The 20,243-nt window shown below is 39.9% G+C and overlaps 1 protein-coding gene across 1 annotated transcript in view; it reads left to right on the top strand.

Moving 5' to 3' along the window:
* Positions 1–218, top strand: part of GPR88 (G protein-coupled receptor 88) — a 53,676-nt gene extending 53,458 nt beyond the window's left edge. The window contains exon 4 of the mRNA XM_036766179.1: positions 132–218. The gene's annotated coding sequence lies outside the window, so the exon portion shown is untranslated. The remainder of the gene's footprint in view (positions 1–131) is intronic.
* The last annotated feature ends 20,025 nt before the right edge of the window (positions 219–20,243 follow it).

The following is a 20,243-nucleotide window of genomic DNA, read 5'->3' as shown; positions in this document are numbered from 1 at the left end:
AACTCACACCTCTGGCACTACAGGGCCCCAATGTGATTTCCCTTCTTGAGATACATCCATGTTATTTCCCCTGGGTGCAATGTCTCTACTGGATAGATCACTCAGACTCCCTGCTCCTCTTCCTTTCACAGCTCCATTCTGAACATCTGGGACTGATAATCTTCTTGACTTATATTCCTCTGACCTGTCTTCTGCTTAGATCTGTCACCTGCTTCGGCTCACTGGACCCTCTCTCCTATCTTCTACCAAGCAAATATAATCATCCCTTCCACATCAAAGGTGTTAGGGGCACTGTGCCACTGCAGTCTGGAAAGTCTGCATAAAATTTGTTGTCCCTCCCTTTGTACCAGAGAAGAAGTCTGAATTACTATGGTATTAAAAGATAAACTATATCTATATTACACAATATTATGCATATATTTTATGCATTTCCGAGTATCTAAACATTTTCTGTGTTGTCTGCTGGCCTTCACATGTTGCCTGCAGCTTCTGCAAAACTCCCCTAAAATTCCCATTTAATTTCTTATGCCAAGCCACAATATATCAAAATCAGTATAGGGAAAATCATGATGTGGAAGGGATAACTGTAGTTTTGCTTCAAGATACCATGACTGATAGCGGAGAGAAATTCCCTTCTTTTTCCTGAAAGTCGAGGAATGATTCCCTCTCGCTAGTTGGGTTCTTTGTAGTTGGCTCTGTACTCTGCTGCTCTTACCTGTCTCCTGCCTCTATGAAATTCCTCGACAATTTGGCTCAGCAACTGGCTAGCCACCCTTTCATTTTATCAGACTTGACTCAGCCTCTCTTCAAGGAAGAGTGTAGACTTGGTTTGCACTTCGTTTAAGGCTTTAAACACCTGCTGTTACATGCTCCTTACTTTCAGTGATTGTATTATATAGGCTGGGGCAGAAATCAATTGAACAGAGGTGTCTTGATCAACCCCTGCCCTGTGCCCCCCATGACAGTGGTAACAGAAAAGGACTTTGGTGGAGGGAGGCCACTCCCACTCCCAAAGGATTATACAGGGGAAAAATGTTCCCACTCATAGAACTTTAGAGGTTACAAACCTTTATCCCAGAGAGATGCCTAAGCCCAGGAAACCATTCTGGAATTTTCCCACAGCTGGGTCAGGACAGCAAGAGCTGGCAGGCCACTTACTATCAATAAGGCGGCATTTCTTGGACACATTACAGTCACAAGATGAGCCTGCTGTCAGTAAGATGGATTCTCCGAAGGCGAGAAATACCCTGGGGGAGGGAAACAGACGAAAAGGCTTTTAAGAGATCAGCACCTTCCAGGAGAACTGAACCCAACCCTGCTCAAACAGTCATGGAAGAAAAAAAAAAGGTGACAGAAAGAGGGCATTTCAGTGGCCAGCCAAGGAGTGAGTACCACTAATTGTAACATGCAATGAAGGTAAAAGAAAATAGCTTCAAACCCAGGAAGCAAAGGTCCAAGGGAAACAGTGAGAGTGGAGCCAAACTGAAACAGATTTCAAGGCAAACTGACCCAAAACAGGAGATGATGATGATGATAACTGACATTTATAAAGTGCTTACTACATAAAATCAAAACAAGTTCCGAATCTCTTTAATGAAGATTGTCCTGTTCCCTTCCCTTTCCTTCTCTTCCTGCTCACTCCCTGGCACTCACTCGGTATTTTCTTTTGCAGTCCTTGAATGCATTTACCACAAAATGTGGTGTCCTGTAATAGACTGGAAAGGCATCAGAGCACAGAATTTTGTGGAGTGCCTTGAATGCCTGGTCCAAAAGTTAGACATATATATAGTGTTACTCTATCACTATGGTTTTTTTAAATGAAATTTTATTTATTTTTATTTAAAAATAAATTTTGATGTTTTGTGTTTTTCCATGGCCCAAATTACCCATTGTATAATTTTCTTTCCCCTGCTCCCAGAAAGTCATCCCATAGAACAAGGAATATTTTTAAAAGAAAACAAGGTGGGCAACTAGGTGGCACAGTGAGTAGAGCACCACCCCTGGAGTCAGGAGGACCTGAGTTCAAATCTGGCCTCAGACACTTGACACACTTACTAGCTGTGTGACCTTGGGCAAGTCACTTAACCCCAATTGCCCTGCCTTCCCCCTCCAAAAAGAAAAAAATACTTAAGAAAAAAAGAAAATGAGGAAGAAGAAAAAAATCAATAAGAAAGGAAAAGGCCTCAATTTCCTCATTTATAAAATATAGATAATAATAAGTGCTTCCTAGGGAGGCATATGAGGATAAAATGAAATAATATTTGTAAAAGTGTTTTTTGCTAAATTAATTTTAGCTATTTTTATAATATACATATAGATATCCATATATTTACTTATTTCTGAACATGTTGCTGAATGTAAACCCTCCAAGGGCTGAGATGGTCTCAGCTTTATGTTTGTATCTCTAGAGCCCAGAACAATTCCTGGTACATCCCAGGTGTCTAAAAAGGCTGCTTGCTTGCTTGGTTGGAGATAGGAAGCCACTGACAGTGAGATGGTGTCAAGGAGTGTTTAGTGGAGAGGATCTGAAGTCACAAGACTCGGGTGTGAATCTTGGCTCCCATACTTACTTTTCACTGTGGCCATATACATTTACCTCTATGTCTTTAAGTTTTCTCAGGTATAGAATAAGAGGCTTAAACCAATGATGTTTTCACTTTCTACTCCTCCCCCCATTTCTTCATTGAACTAGGGCTAATTATAATACTACAGGTATGAAAGATACCCCGATATTTGTGCTGGGTACCCTAAGGAGGGAAGTTATGGTAGGTGGCACTGCATTACTATGGCATTTCATGCCCATGGTTCTGCCAGGTCAGTGGCATTGGATTAAAGAGTATGTGTTGGGGATTAAGGTGTAAGAAGACTGGAAAGGTAGGAGGGGGCAGGTTACGGGGGGGTGCTTTGAATATATTTGCTCTCATGGCAATAGGGAACCACTGGAGTTTAATAAGTAGGAGGGGTGATGTGATGAGACCTGTACTTGAGGAAAATCACTTTAGCAGCTGGAGGATGGATTTGAGAGGCAGGCAGACCCCACGCCTTTCTCATATATTCTTTCTCTACTCATAAGGCTGCTGCCCTAGCTCAGGCCCCTCTCCTGAATGATTGCAATCATCCTCTGACATCTTCCTGCCTCGTCGCTCCAATTCCAATCCATCATCATCCATACAGCTGGCAAAGTTATGTTCCATGTCATCTCAATGATCAATGAACTCCGATGGCTCCCAATTACCCCCAGGGTCAAATATAAACTCATCTATTTAGTATTTAGAGCTTCTCACAACCTGGTTCCAACCTCCCTCCCTCCAGACTTATTATAACATGACTTCCTTTTCTGTACACTGCAGTCCTGACAAAATGGTCTTGTTGCTAATACTCACACACAACAATTAATTCTGTGCCTTTTCATGGATTGTCCCTTATGCCTAGAATGAATTCCCTCCTTTCTTATAACTCAGAATTCCTGAGAGTTTGCTGTATCTATAGAGAATTTCCCCATTGGAAACTCCAGTGGCAGTAAAATTAGACATCTGGTTATTATATGTGCACGTATATTATATATATATATGCGTGTGCATGTTGTGTGTATGTGTGTGTGCACATTGTTTCTCTGCTAGAATAAAAGTTCTTTGGGGACCAAGATAGTTTCCTGTTTGTCTTTGTACTCCTGGTGCTCACTATGTGTTAGGCACACAGTAGGAGCTTAATGCTTATTGATTGAGTCTCTTTTATGGATGTTAAAGAACAATCACCTTCTTTTGCCTAGAATGAAATAGAAAACTGTCCACATCCTACTACAACTGACTCACGGGATTCTGTATTTGGAAGAAGTGGAAAGGGCTTCAGAGATTATCTAATCCAAACCTCTCATTTCACAGATGAAGAAACTAAGCCCCCGGAAAAGACACACAGGTAGTAAGCATCAGAAGCTGGATATGAACCCAGACCCTCTGACTCCGGAGCCAGGACTCTTTGCAGTGCATCATGCTATTCCTAGGCGGGCAGCTAGGTGGCGTAATGTACAGAGCACTGGTCTTGGAGTCAGCAAGACCTTAGTTCAAATGCTGCTTCAGACATTTACTAGCTGTATGATTCTGGGCAAGTCACTTAATCCTGTTTGCCTCAGTTTCCGCATCTACAAAATGACCTGGAGAAGGAAAAGGTAAACCACTCTAGTATCTTTGCCAAGAAAACCCCATGGAGAGTGTAGTTCACAGGGTCACGGGGAGTTGGGCACAACTGAACAATGACAAAAGGCACTTAATAAATGCTTGTTCTCTACAGCTCCTCCCCAACATCCTAACCTGCTGATACGAGATGACTAAATATTCACATTTCTATAGTGCTTCACAGTTTGCAAAGTGCTTTCATCACAACAGTCCTGTGGGTACAAGTATGATTTTCTCCATTTTGCACATCGGGCTTAAAGACATTAAGTGGTATGCCTATGGTTCCTACAACAAATATCAGAACCAGGATTCAAACCCTAGTCTCCTGAATCCAAGGACAATGGCCTTTCTGAATATTTATTTATCATTAGAGATATTTCAGCATGCACTCCTGAACTAAAAAAAAAATGAAGTAGATTGCCCCCTCTCACTTCCGTTTAGTATTCAAGAAATGAACATCACTCCCCTGAAGCTGACCTTATGCCCCAGTGGCAATGTTGGGCTCTCACTAGGCATTGAGCACATGTGTGTGTTTATGAAGAATAATCTACTACTATTTTGATTTCCTAAAAGCTTCCTAGGGAAGACATCAGCTAGATATAGATTAATTCAGTGACCCGCTGAGAATGACATAAGCCAGACAGCAGGTTTCAAAAATGATGTGCTTGCGCGAGTAGAGGGAAAGAAACCTACAAATCTTTTTATCTTTGAACATGTAGGTCTGAAATTTAAAGATGACTGGAAAGAGGCAAAGAAAATTGGATAAATGCCACAAACTGATTTTATGCTACTGTGAAAATTACTTCTACTGCACACTTATAGGAGGGCAGGATTTAGAGTTGGAAGCAACTTTAGGGATTAATCTAACTCCCTCATTTTAGAGATGAGGAAACTGAGGCCTGGATAAGCCTACTCCATGGCTCAGCCAAGTTGGCATTCTTATAGTCCCTTCTCCATCTCTCATCTCTGTGCTTTGCACTAGTGAAGCTCCATACCTGGAACACACTTAGAATCCCTTGTTTCTTTCAAGACTCTGTGGAGGCACTGTCTTTTTCCTGATTCCCCAGCTGTTAATGTCCTTCCTCCGGGCAATCTATCTTGTAGTTATTTTATATGCTTGTTGTTATCATTATTTGTCTTTCATTCCTGAAGAGGACCATGACACCAGGGAGGTGATGCCATGCTTATTTATATAAACATTGTCTTCCCTCCCCACCTCTGCCCCCATTCCCATGCTCCTTAGGATGTGAGTTCCCTGAGGGCAGGAGTTAATTGATTTTTTTCTGCCTTTGGAACCTCAGTACTTAACATGGAGCCTCACATGGTAGCTGCTTAATAAACATTCATGATTGATTAATAGCAGTGATTTCGTCAAAAGACAAATAAGTAAAAAATAACCATCAGGACTGGAATCCAGATCCCCAACTTCAAAACCAGTGTTCTTTCCACATAATTAGTGAGAAAATATTATTATCCCATGCTTTTAAAAATGAACCTTCTCCTTTATGGTGGTATACTGGTAGTAGAATTACTGAAATAGAGAATTATGGGATCTCAGAGTTGCAAGAGACCTGAGAGTTTCTCTATCCCAGCTCCTTCCTCAAAGCAGAAATCTCTTTCATGATGTCTCAGACAAGTGGTCAACCAGCTTCAATCTGAAGACTTCTTATGTCCACTCTGCCTCCTTGTGGCTTCTCTAGCTACATCCTCTGAGACTAAGCTCACTTCTCTTCTGTACTGATGACTCTTCAAATAAAAACCAACCTCGAAGTGCAGAGACTTGAGGTACAAAGAAGACATTAGAGGGAAAGTGATGGATTGGATTTCTTATCTTTGGACTAGAAAGTTTTTAAAAAACCCCAAACAAGAATGTTTACCCTCCAGTTAGTCTTCATTCGAAGCTCTAATTTTAGAGAGCTTTCCCCTTTACAGATTTATCATAATTTATCCTAATACTTCAATAATTTCCTCATATCCTAATAATCCTAATATCCTTATAATTCAATAATTTAAAACATTTATCTTTCCCCTACATGAGCTTTCATTATGCTTTCCAACAATATATTCAGCTTGACATTTTATCGATTGCATTTCTAGAGTAAGTTCATAGAATCGATGGAAGGAATCTTAGAGAATATTGAAGCCAACCTCCATATTTTTACAGATGAAGAAATGGATGCCCAGGGAGGAGAGGGGATTTGTCTAACATGATATAACATGGATCTTTGGATTCAAAATCCAATATTTTTTCCATTCTAGCAGTCTGCATAAATTCAGTTTTTCCATCGAGTTTTCTCCAAGGTAAAGGCCGATTTACCCTCAGTATATTGTTACTTTACTTGTTTAAATAGGAATCATAAGATTTTAGAGTTGAAGGAGTGTTAAATATCATTTAGCAGCTCAACTTTCATTTTAAAGATGAGAGAATAAAGGCTGTAAATGATACTTAATTCCCAAAGCTTCTTTATTACAGACACGCAGACTAGGCTTGGCTCTGAAAGACCTGGTCTCGTCCAAGTGTGGAAAAACATTAAGTGCCATTCAAAACATATAGAATATAAACATACTTTTAAAAAGGCAACCGCTGTTAATAGAAACATGACAAATACATGGAGCACAATATATATATATACATATATATATATATATTACATAGCACTTTGCAATCCTCTCATGCACCTATCATGTAAATAATACTGTCTGGTAGGTTGTTTAGGGCATCAAAAGCTCAGCAGAGGAATTTATTTTAGTGGTGATAGGGAGCCACTGAAGTTTATTGAGTGTAGGGGGTGGCGTGGTCAGATCTGTGCTTAGGGAAAATCTTTTGTCATTTATATGGATGATTGACAAGGGTGAGCAGATACTTGAGGCAGGGAGATCAGTTAGGAAGCTATCGCCATGTCTAAGTGAGAGGTGATAAGGGTGGTGGCAGTGTAAGTAGGGAGAAGGCATTGGATGGAAGAGATGTTTTTCAGATGCTGTGTATCATGCAGAAAAAAAACAGACTGCATGTTTCACTCTTCTATCAGTTACTTTGGTCTATGTAGTCAGGATAGAGATGGGGAATCTTTGTTGGTCTTTGAGACCTCATTTATGCACGAACAAATTTAGTTACAGGTCCAGATAATCTCTGAATGGAATAAAGTTATCCCCAAACTAGCTAATCAAAGGATTGTAGATTGAGAGTGGGAAGGAAGTTTAGAGTTCATCTGGTCCAGCCTTCTCTTCTTCTGGATGAAGCAGCAGAGACCCAAAGAAGGGGAATGACTATGAGGTCATAGAGTTGGTAAGCAGTAGATGGGAGGAGAGAAGGGAAGGGGAATTACTGTTTTTGGATCTTTGTTGCAAATTATGTTTTTAGGAGTTTAGAATAATGAGTTTTAAAAGTTGTCAAAATGTTTTTACCCTTTGACTCAGAGATCCCATTACTAGGCATATATCCTAAGAAAATCAAAGACAGAAAAAAAATTGGTCCTGCATGAGCCAAGATATTCATAACAACACATTTTGTTGTAGCTAAGAACTGGAGATAAACTAGGTGCATATTAATTTGTTGTCGTTCAGTCATTTAAGTCATGTCCAACTCTTCGTGACCCCATTTGGGGTTTTCCTGGCAAAAATACTAGAGTGGTTTGCCATTTCCTTCTCCAGCTCATTTTACAGATGAGGAAACTGAGGCAAACAGGGCTAAGTGCCATTCAACTAGTAAATGGCTGAGGCTGGATTTGAACTCAGGAAAATGAGTCTTCCTAATTTCCAGCCCAGAACTCTATCCACTACTGCACCAAGCTGCCCTGCATATTGATTGGGGAATGGCTAATCAAAGTGTGGCCCATGAATGTAAACAGAAAGCCCCACCCCCAAAACTGAGAGGTATATAATTATAATGACCAAACTTGGCTCTGGGGGTGAGTTGAGAAAATATATTTCTCTTATGTTATGGGAGGAGCAGAAGACTCTGGGCGTACAATATCGTACATACTTTCAGGTTTGGTGGATGGCAGTTGGGGTTAAGTGACTTGCCTGGTGTCACACAACAAGTAAGTGTCACATGTTTGAAGCCAGATTTGAACTTAGGTCCTCCTGACTCCAGGGCTGTGCTCTATCCACTGCGCCACCTAGCTACCCCTCCCCCTTCCTTCTTAATCTTTATTACATGGGATGGCCTGCTAGGGAGGGGATGGGCAAGGATATATTTGGAAATGAATAAGATACAAAAGCAAAAAACATCAATTGAAATGAGTTTTTTTTAAAAAAGAAAATGTTGTTCCCATAAGCTTTGTTCCATTTATGTACCAACATCTCACTGCAGAGAAGTTTGATTGGAAACTAGAGAAGAGAATTCTGCTCCTGAGTTTTTAGCTTAGTAAACTACAGCTGAGCTATAACAGGGCTATGATGGTTACAGATTTGCTATAACACACTTGCTGTCATCTCAGCAGAAATATTGAAAAGTAAAAATCATGCCACTAGAAGAAAAGCAGGAGAATTTTGGATTCTGTTCTTTTTTTATTGGTTGGGCAGTTTGGTTTTGCTCACCTGCTTATTTTATCTGAACTTTTTTTAAAGTACATTTCTTTTTATTTTCTTACCAGGTCAAAGGTAGGCAAACAGTTGGCAATTTTTTTATGACCCAGATTCTCAATTTCCCATCTCAACAGCTATTATGGATCACAGAACAAATGAGTTGTTGGTATGTCTGCCTCCTTGAGTAGTGACCTCAGGATCAAGGGATGGATTAAAAAGAAATTTTCCCTTAGGCTTTCTTTCTAGCTGAAGCCTATACCAGGGACTCTGCTTGTGAGTGCTTTAAAAGTTCTGTTGTATAGTGTAACCCCTCTTTCCCATTCAGTTAACCCAGGACACCACGTTCCTTTTTCATTTGGCTCATTCAGTGAGTGGGCAGCTGGTCAGTTTTGTATTTTTATTCAATTATATCTTTGGAAGGTTTATTTTGTCTTCCATGCTATAGCCAAGTGAAATACACGTGCCCTGGAATCTCTAAAAACTGCACAGGGTCAGCCAAGGCTTAGGGGAAGTTGGGTTTTCTCCCTCACAGAGGGTCATATCTGAGCTTGAGGGCAGCCCAGCTGTGATGTCTATCATCAGGGTTCTTTTGGCTCTTCGGGCTGACTCAGCCAAGTGCCCCCATCAAAGAGGAGAACTTCCTTAAGGCAGTGGTAGTATTATTCAGTCTTTTGATCTTATGAATAACTGTGCACCCCTTTCCCACCACCCCTAGAACTTCCAGTGCCATCATCTTGGCACAAAAACTGGTTATTTTGTGTGGTGTCATTTAAAATTATGATAGACGGTCTACTAGATGGGTTGGCGCTGAAGACAAAAAGACTGAAATTTTAATCTTATCTCAGTCACTTACTAGCTATGTAGCTCCACACAGGTCATTTAAACCTCTCTCAGCCTCAGTTTCTTTACCTGTAAAATAGAAATAATAGGTGCACCTACCCCTCAGGGTTGTTGTATTAAATGAGAGAACAGATGTAAAGCACTTGGCAAACCTTAAAATTCTGTATGATGTTAGTTATTACAATTACCTTTATTGTTAAATACATACTTTCCAAGCCAATGAACATTATGATGGGCATGCAGTCAGATGTATTTGTTTCAGAGGCCATCAGTGTTCTCTTCCATTTAACCCAAGAATACATTTTCATTAGAGCTTTACAGAGCAGTTTGTACTTCACAAAATGCCTATGATATCAGTGCCCAGGAGACTCTTTGGGGATATGAGAGCTTCTGTCTCTTAAATAGATGTGGTTCTCACAACTTCCCTCTCATTCCTGCTAAAGAGTCTGATAAATGTTATCGGTTCTGGGAGATTCAGTAGCCCTCAGCTGTGAGAGTTAACTAGACGATAGCTGAATGCTTTTTCACTCTGGAGGAGAGTCATGACTAGGTTTGCCATTAATAACAGATACTGGAAATACAACAACCCCTGGTGTGCAAGTCTATGTAGTGTAAATCTTCGGGAGTCTTCGGTGCTCTCTTCCGCTTAATTCAGAATATATTTTTCTCATTTGACACATGACTCACGTTCTTACCATCCAGAAAATCCCTCCAAATACATTCAATTCAATTTGACAAATAAATGCCTACTGTGTTCAAGGTACCATGCTAGATAATGGGCATACAAACACGAAGAAAAAAAAATCAGTACTTGACCACAAGAAGCTTACATTCTACTGGAATAGGTTACATCCATGTATAAGTAAACATAAGGTGATTTAAGGAGGGACAGATCTCTAATAATTGGGAAGAGAGAGGGATCAAAGGAGGCTTGTTAAGGAGCTAGTTAGTACTTTTGCTCAGCCTTGAAGGAAGGTGGGATCAGAGCATGACATGACTTTGGAATTGGAAGAGATCACAAATACCATTTAGTCTAATTGGTACCCAAAAGGAAGGGGGAAAAGCCATTTATTAAGTGCCAGCTATATGCCAGGCACTGTGCTAAGCACTCTGCAGATATTATCTCAGATATTATCACAACACTGTGATGTAGGTCCTATTATTATCCCTACTTTACAGTTGAGGAAACTGAAGCAGGCAAAGGTTAACCGACTTGCCCCAAGGTCATAGAGCTACTAAATATTTGAAACACAATTTGGACTCCGGTCTTCCTGACTCCTGGTACAACACTCTATTGACTGTGTCACCTAGTTGCCTGTATGTTGAAGAAAGCAATCCTTTCTACAAAGTACCCAAAGAGGGAGCAAATAGCCTATGCCTGAAGACCTCTAATGAGAGGGAGCCTGCCATATCCTAAGGCAATCCATAACACTGTGGTGTCTAAAATTCTGGATTAGTGATATGTAAAATTTTTTTATTTTTGGTTGAGGGGGGAAGGCAAGGCAATTGGGGTTAAGTGACTTGACCAAGGTCACACAGCTAGTATGTCAAGTGTCTGAGCCTGGATTTGAACTCAGGTCCTGACTCCAGGGCTGGTGCTCTACTTACTGTGCCACCTACCTGCCCCCAAGATGTAAGATTCTTAAGGGTAGGGACTGATTCCTTTCTGTTTTTGTCTCCCTAGTACCCAGCACCATGCTTAACAAGTAGTTGGCAATTAATAAATTTTTATTGATTGGTTGATTCTGAAAGGAAAGTCTACATGCCTTCTTGGCTTCTTTCCTTCCATCTGTCTGAGTCTATATTTTAGGAGGAGCGCTGGTAAACTGTTCAGCGGGAAGGGTGTGGCAGTGGCATTGGCCATATTTGGACTGTATTGTAAAAAATCCAGTAGGGAAGAGAAAGTCCATTCTAGAAAGAAGGGAAGGAAAGGAAAAGGGGTGGGGCATGAAAGCAAACAGAAGAGGGCTTTTGTGTTTAGTGATTTTAATTTATTCCTCACTGGGGATAGAGATTAAAGCTCAGTTATGTGCTCTGACTGTACCCCTACTGACTCATTTGCCCAAATGATTCTGGAGATGGCGGTCCCATTTCCTACTCTGAGGTAGCTCTTTTCCTGTTTTCCTGGGCACATCAGAAAATAGGAAATAATTGGGCAGCTTTGATATGCCCCTTGCAGTGAGTCACTTTGTTACTAAGTCAAATGGCATATGTGAACCTCACAAAACCCTCGATCTGTTTTCAGTGGGTCAGCTCAAAGTTTGTATATATATTTTTGAAACATATATAAATACTGGTTACCAGGAAATTACTCTTGGAACATATCTTTATTTAATCATTTTCGGGGATTGATAACATTTTTCCTTTGCAAATAGAGAAACTTTAAACAGCATTCTAAATTTGCTTCTTTTGTTTCATTTTTCCAGAGAAATTTTACCCAAGGAAATGTGATTTTTAAAAGGGGGATTCCAGGGATCAATATTTGGCCAGTCCAACCTCATCTTCACCCTTGGATTATTCAGGATACTGAAGGATTTTGCCTCTAGGATAAAATGCAAACTTCCCAGCTCGGTATTTAAAGCCCTTTATAATTTGGTTCCAGTCTATCTTTACAACTTCAGTGATCATTATTCCCTCTTGTGTACTCTATGATCCATCCAAACTGGCCTATTTACTCTTCCCCATATTTAGCACTCCATTGCCAAATCCCATGCTTTTGCATAGATTGATGCCCGCCATCCCCCGCCCCGCCCCCAAGCTAAAAATGCACTCAGCAACACCACCTCTTAGACTTCCTATAGCTTTTTTCAGGTTCACCTAAAGTCCTGCTTACTGTGCAAGGCACTTCACAATTCCCCACCCCCACCAACTTATGTTGTATATATTTAATATTTACTTATATAGCCCATGTACTCTGTCCACTTCTTCCCATTTCCCTTGCCCTCCCTCCAAGCTCTGGACTTACAGATATTGGGGTGATTTTGAAACTATTCTAATAGGTCAATTTCTGTTTGGTTTTTATGCTTACCCAAAGTTTACTCTGGAATATCTCCAAAAATACTCATGTTTAGGTTTTCAAAAATGTGGATAATAGGGTTCCTAGTTCCTGTATAAGCTCTCAAAATAAAAAGTGCATATAGGTTAAAGGATGGTCTTTATATTATCTTACACAAAATGCAGAACTTGAAAGGACTCATAGGAGCCTATATACAGATTTTAAAAAACCCAACGTATGAAACATTCATGATCGTTCCACTCAGAAGGGGACTTCCAGTGTTACAGTAGGGCAACACCTTGGTATTCTGGTGAAATCCCTCTCTCCCATGGAGTCCAACATTGTCTTCCCAAGATTTGTGGAAACACCCTGTTGTTTGTACTCCCCCGTGAAGGCAAGTAGATTTTTATTCTGCTCAATAGGCCACTCTCTTCTTATTGGATCTATACTGTTACCATCACTCATGAAAAGATCAGTAAGGCCTTCTCAGCTTTGTAGCATTAGCTTTTTAAGGCATTATGGGATTCAGACAGGTATTTTCTTTTCCACCAGATTCACTGCTCAGGAAACCCCCTTCTATCTCTAGAAGGTCCAACCTGCCCACCTCCCCCTCCCACCCCTAAAAAACTTTTGAATTTGGGATTCCTAATGAGGCGCCCATCAGGCACCAATGTTACTAAAGAAATCTCCCTTCTCTGGCTAGAAGGCTAGATTCTGTCATCATTTTGCCTAGGAAATAAACATTTCCACCTCTTCTCTACATAGGAGTTAGTGTTTTAAGGCTATTGTCCGTGGACTTCCTTATCAGGCCATTCAGAAGTACATGTCTGCTTTTGCCATGTGCTTCTGCAGAAACTTTCTGCTTTTTTTTAAACTAAATTTTATTTATTTCAGTTATCAAGCATTTAATTTTTCTCCCTTCAACTTCCTCCCCTTCTGTTACGGGCTTCCGAAACCTCGTAACTATGCTCGGGGTCCCCCCCAAGCCCCAGGCCTTTGCCTAGGCAAAGGACCTGATCTCGCGGACAATGTATGGGGCGGGAGCCGAAAAGATGGTGAAGGACTCCGTTTATTATGTCAGCAAGCAGCACATTTATATCTTTAGTGACGTAGGTACATTCTTTGGTTATGTAGGTGAAGGACAGGTAAAATTCAATTCACCTGGGTGACTAGGACCGCCCCGACTCCACCTACTCGCCTCCCCTTCTCTTCCCGAGCTACCCAAAGCTCCCTGCGGGCAGGCAGTCCAGGCAAAGAACTGGAAACTCCACGTGGTCAGGCAGCCGGAAGTTCCATGTGGTCAGGCAGGTCACGGGCACGGGCAAAGACCTGGAATTGCCAGGGAGGCAACAAAGGCGAGACCCCTCCTCCTGGCTCCACCCACATCCCAAAGCCCTGAGTTTATCTCAGCAGGCCCCTGGGCCTGGAGGTCTGAGGAGAGCAGGGCTCAGCTCTAACTCGGCCCGCAACACCCTTCCCCTGACAAAAAGAAAAAAAAAACAAGTCTTGTGACAAATAAGCACAGTTAAGCAAAACAAATTCCTATATTAGCCATGTCCAAAAATGAGAGTCTCGTTTTGCATATTAATTCTCTCTGTCAGAAGGCTGGTAGTATTCTTCATTATCAGTCCTCTGGAATTATGGTGGATCAGAGTTCTGAAGTCTTTCAAATTTGTTATTAAGACATCATCTTTTTATTATAAATTGTTCTCCTGGTTCTTCCTGTAAAAATTCTTAATACTCCATAATTATTGTAGTTACTTCTATCTCTTAGGCTGGAAAAGTTCAATCTCAGGACTCCAGTCTCTGACCTATGCTTGGGGAGGAAGAAAAAAGACAGGCAAATGTCAGCCAGGAAATCACATGGGCAAACAGATATAGGCCCATGTATTTCTGTTGGAACGTAGCCATTACCATCTCATAATATTCCACTTCTGCTTGGAAGGGAGGAAGGTACTTTTTTAAAAAAGTTAAAAAAAATTGATCAAGCTCAGCTGTCATAATTACGTAGTACTGAATTTCCTTTTTTCCTTTCCATTCACATCGATGCTTTCTGTGTATATTGTCTTCTTGGTTCTTCCTACTTTGCTCTGCATCAGTTTATATAAGGAGGTCCATGTTTCTTTGAATTCTTCATGGCTGTCATTTCTTACATTTCTGTAATATTCCATTCCATTAATGTGGTATAATTGCCTTTTAGAACTCATGGAGGATACTACATTTAACCTTTTCATCTTCTTTGATCTTATTCATCTGTTAGCTTGTCAAGGTCTTTTTGAATCTCAATTTTGGCATCCAGTGATTGCCTAATAACCACCTCATCTTCTAAGTATTTATGTTATTCTTTTAATAATACATTACACAATCTTATAACTAATAATTTATGAGGAAAGATTTAAACTCAGTCTTCCTTACTCCAAGTTCAGTATTCTGCCCACTACACTTACTGCTTCTCCAAAAAAAAGGACAGAGAACTCTTTTGTTTATTTCATCATTATTTTTGACTGGTAGAAGTTCCTCTTCTCCTCCTTCTCTGGCAAGTTCTGTCTTGGTGTCTCTGACTATGGCTCTGTATCTTCCTCTGTCTTTCCATCTATCTTTCTCTGTCTCTTTCTGATTTGGAGCTGGGAAGCTTGTGTGGCCTCAATTCAAAGTATCCCCATCTGGACTCAGGTGAAGGAATCTAATTCCATTCTATTTACAAGATGCTTTTTATGATTTTAGGCTTACTTAATATAATGTATCCAGAATCCATAGCAATGGGAAAACACAGACTTAAACAACACCCTCTGGAAAGTCTTGCGACAGGTACCACTCAGTACCAGAGAGACCCAGCGCTAAGCAAAACATCTGACCAGGTTAATTCATCTACTGTTCATCTTTCTTATCTTCATGAGACAGGACTAGCTTGTAGCCCTTAAAGTTAGGGTACTTAAACTCTTACAAACCCTAAATGTTGAGGCCTACACAAATCCGGTCCTTAGACATTAGTTTCAGTAATTAAAAATTCTCAATCAGTCAGTAAGCAATAATCAATTTCACACTCCTTAGCTTCCAGTTCTTTGCCCACATTAAAAGCCCTGTTATAACATTTTTTTACATAGAAAGTCCCCTCTTTCTTTGATCTCTTTGGGACATAGAGCTGGTGGTGGGATCACTTTATCAGAGGATATGTACAGTTTAATAAATCTGGGGGCCTATTTCCAAAGTGATTTCCAGAATGGTTAGATTGATTCCAGCTCTACCAAAAATTTATTAACATTCCTCTTTCCCTATATTCCCTCCAATGTTTGTCATTTTTCTTTTTTCAGTTTTGCTTCTTAATCTGAAGTGAATTGTCTCCTTTGCTTCTAACCCATCATGCCTTTCATCTCATGTTAGTGGGTTCTTGCACAGTTGAACACATACTTTATGTACAATGCTATCCGAATTCCTTTTCTAACATCATCTGGGGATGTAGGTTTGTTTGTTTGTTTATTTGTTTTTGCATAAGGGTATTCCTACGAAGTCCTGTTTAACATGCTGATATAAGATCTCTAGTTCACTCTGTTTATTACTTATTTATACCCCGTGTATTGGGTAGGCAGACAAATAGGTAGGTAGAGAGATAATTTATTAACTGCTCACTCTGTACTAGGCACTGTGCTAAGTAAACCAGATGAGCAGCTTACATTCTAATGGGGTAGATGGCCCATAAAGCGAAGTGGAAATTTGGGGAGGGCCCACTTGAATCCTGGGTTTGGGCAAAATAAGGCAAATGCTCAACTATTGGAGCCTGGGGATGCAGGGGCAGAGAACGAGGTTCCACTGGGGTAAAGGTGAAAATAATGATCAGTGTGGAAGAGGCATCTGGGTAAATTGCTCTTCACTGAACCTAAATGGTTCCATTGCAATCTGAAAGCATTCGTGTAACTCTTAGCAAACCACTTCCTTTTCACTGATCAGACTTTCTCCAGTGTCTTTAACTATATAGGCGGGTATAGCAACAATGTGGCATGCAAACGATTTTATTTTTCATTTTATATGACCAGCTAGTGTCTCCTTGAAAGCATTCCAGTATCTAGAACTTTTCTTTCCCCTTTTATTCTCAAGAAGATTCCTCTTCTTTAGAACCTTTCATAATATTACTAGCTTTACATGGAGCCCTCAATTTGGAAGGAATTCCAGAACTTACCCTCCTTCCACCCTTACCTGAGTGGTGTTACTGCTGTCTACAAAACTTTGGATGTGTCACCACCCAAGCTCTTTTTGAATCCCTCCAACCATGAGGAACTAATTTGTTTTTAATTTTATTGATCTTTCTTTTATTTTACATCACCTCCTTTTCAAAAGATATGTAGCTCTTCCCCAGTCAAAGAGTCAGAGCTTGTAACAGTAGAGAAGAGACAGGAGAAAAAGCAGGTCAATAAAACTGACCCACCCACATCTAACTAGAGGCAGCTAGGTGGCACAGTGGATAGGGGGTTGGACCCCAGAGTCAGTAAGGAGTGAATCCAAATCCTTCTATTATTTTGATTATGAAGTATATGCACTGCTACTCACTCATAGCCCCCCCTCCCCAACTTTTGCAAAGGAGGGAGGGGGATAGATTTTCTCTTTTTTTTCTCTGGGGGCCAAGCTTGATCATTATAATTAAAGTGGAGAACTCATTTAACAAAGTAGCTTTTCTCTATGGTAGTAATAGTTGGAAATTTCTTCTTTATATTGATTCGGAATCTACCTCCCACTTATTTTGGTCCTGCTTCTGCCACCTGGGGTTAAGTGGATTAGCTCTAATCCTTCAGTCACATGACTTACTTTCAAATATTTGAAGAGAGCTAATTATATCTCCCCCTCTCCGTTGCCTCCCCCCACCAAGTCTTCTTGTCCAGGATTAATGTCAAGAGGGCCTTGGACCATCCTTCATATGACTCATCCTCAACTTCCCTTCCTAGTCTGTGCCCTCCTCTGGATATGCTCTAGCTCATCAACCAATAAATGAGCATCTATTAATTATCTATTATATGCCAAGTGCTAGAGATAGAAAAATGAAAAAAACTTGTTTGAAGGAGTTTATAATACATCAGAGCAAATCACATGTACCTATATGATTATAGAATAAATACAAGATAAAGACAAGAAGGTTAAATGCAAGGTAGTTGGGAAGGGAGGGCACTAGAAATTGGAAAGTCTGGGAAAAGTTTTACATAGAAGGTGATGCTTGAGCTGAGACTTAGAGGATGTGAAGGATTCTATGAGGGAAAGGTGAGCATTCCAGGAGTGAGGAACAGCCAGTGCAAAGGCCTGGAGGTAGGAGTCAGAGCACCACATGTGGACATAGAAAACAATATTCTTATTAAAATTTGGCAAAATAAATGAACATACCCACTAAAATTTGGTACCATGTCTTGTGAAAGTTTAGCAAGGAAGTGTAATTTAATGAAGAAGGCATTTGGTGAGGTGTTAGAAAACGTCAACTCTGTGTCTATCCAAATTCTTTCAACATAAAGCCAGAATAATCCTTATAAAAGCAAACATTTGGGGCAGCTAGGTGGTACAGTGAATAGAGCACCAGCCCTGGAGTCAGGAGGACCTGAGTTCAAATCTGTCCTCAGACACTTGACACTTACTAGCTGTGTGACCCTGGGCAAGTCACTTAACGCCAACTGCCTGGCCCTCTCCCTAAAAGAAAAGAAAAGAAAAACACTGTTATCAATTTAGAGCTAGAATATATCCAGGAGGTCATCTAATCCAACTGCTTTATTTTACAGATGTGAAAACTGAGGCCCAAAAAAGCCAAGGACACACAGTTAATAAGTGGCAGAACCACGAGTTGATCCTAGGTTCTTTGATTTCAAATCTATTCCTATTTTCCCCATACCATACACATTGTCTCTAGTTTTTTTTATTATTTTATTGCCTCTAGTTAAACTAGTTATTCAATGTCTTTTAATGAACAAAAAATGAGTTGTTCACATCTATTTAAAAATTTTACATGTATTTTTATTTATTTCATTAAATATTTCCAAGTCACATGTGACATTTTTAACATTCATTTAAAAAAAGTTTTGAGTTCCAAATTCACTCTCCCTCCTGTATCTTTCCCATCCATTGAGAAGGCAAGCAATATGACACTGATTATACATGCAAAGTCATGCAAAGCACATTTCCATAATAGCTATGTTGCAACTCCTGTCTTCCCCCCACCCCCCACAACAGCAACAAAAATAAAGGAAGTTTAAAAAAAGCATGCCTCACTCTACATTCAGAGTTCATCAGTTCTCTCTCTGGAGGTAGATAACATTTTTTCATTATGGGTCTTTTGAAACTGACTTGCTTCATTGTCTTGATCAGAGTACCTGAATCTTTCACAGTTTGTCATTCTTACAATGTTGCTGTTACTGTGTACAACGTTCTCCTGGTTCTGCTCATTCCACTTTACATCAGTTCATACAAGTCTTTCCAGGTTATTCTGAAACCATCCAATTCATCATTTCTTATAACACAATAGCATTCCATAACAATCACATGTCACAACTTGTTCGGCTATTCCCCAATCGATGGTCATCCCTTCAATTTCCAATTGTTTGCCACAACAAAAAGATTTTCATGCAAAGATTTTTGTACGAATGAGTTCTTTTCATTTTCCTTTTTTTTTTTTTTAGCTCTCAGACCTCGTAGTGGTATTGTTGGGTCAAAGGGTATGCACAGTTTTATAGCATTTTGGATGTGGTTCCAAATTATTCTCAAGAGTGGTTGGATCAGTTCACAACTTCACCAACAATGCATAAGTGTCCCAATTTTTCTGAACCCTTCCAGTACTTGTAATTTTCCTCTTCTGTCATGTTAGCCTATCTGATAGGTGTGAGGTTGTATCTCAGTTTTTTTAATTTGCATTTCTCTAACCAATAGTGAGTTAGAGCATTTTTTTCTAGTGACTATTGATAGCTTTGCTTTCTTGTTCTGAAAACTGCCTGTTCATATCCTTAGATCATTTGTCAATTGGGAAATGGCTGAATTTTTAAGAATTTGGTTCAGTTCCCTACACATTTGAGAAATGAGACCTTTATCAGAGAAATTTGCTATAAAAATTTCCCCAGTTTCTTGTTCTCCTTCTAATTTTGGCTGCATTAGTTTTGCTTGTGCAAACCCTTTTTAAATTTTACGTAATCAAAATTATCCATTTTACTTCCTGTGATCCTCCATATCTCTAGTTTGGTCATAAACTCTTGACGCTTTTCCGTATATCTTGCAAGTACATTTTTTATGCTCCCTTAAATTACTTATGATTATCTCATTTTATATTTAAAATATTTATCCATTTTGACCTTACCTTGTAATACCATATGAGATGTTTGTCTGTCTTCCAAACTGCTTTCCATCAATTCTACTTGTTAAAAATTCTTTTCCCCTCTTCCTTCTTTCTCCTCTCATTTCTCCCAAATTTGATCAACCCTCTTGATGTATGTAACTCCCAGATAAAAGCAGAGAACTGGGGGGGGGGGAGTTTTATTTTTATATGAAATTTACAAATAGCTCTCAATATAAGGCAGTGGTTAGAGACCTGTTCTTAAAGTCAAGAAGAACTGGTTTTAAATCCTTCCTCTGAAGCACATTAGCTATGTGGCCATAGACAAGGCACTTAACTTGTCATTGTTCCAGGTTAACTCTCTACAATCAAATTACAAGTGAGTTCCCTACAGAAATTAAACCATAGGTCCAAACCCCAG

This window comes from Trichosurus vulpecula, chromosome 7, assembly GCF_011100635.1.
Source record: "Trichosurus vulpecula isolate mTriVul1 chromosome 7, mTriVul1.pri, whole genome shotgun sequence".
Lineage (NCBI taxonomy): Eukaryota > Metazoa > Chordata > Mammalia > Diprotodontia > Phalangeridae > Trichosurus > Trichosurus vulpecula.
The sequence above is the reverse complement of the archived record's forward strand: the minus strand, read 5'-3'. Positions and strand labels throughout refer to the sequence as shown.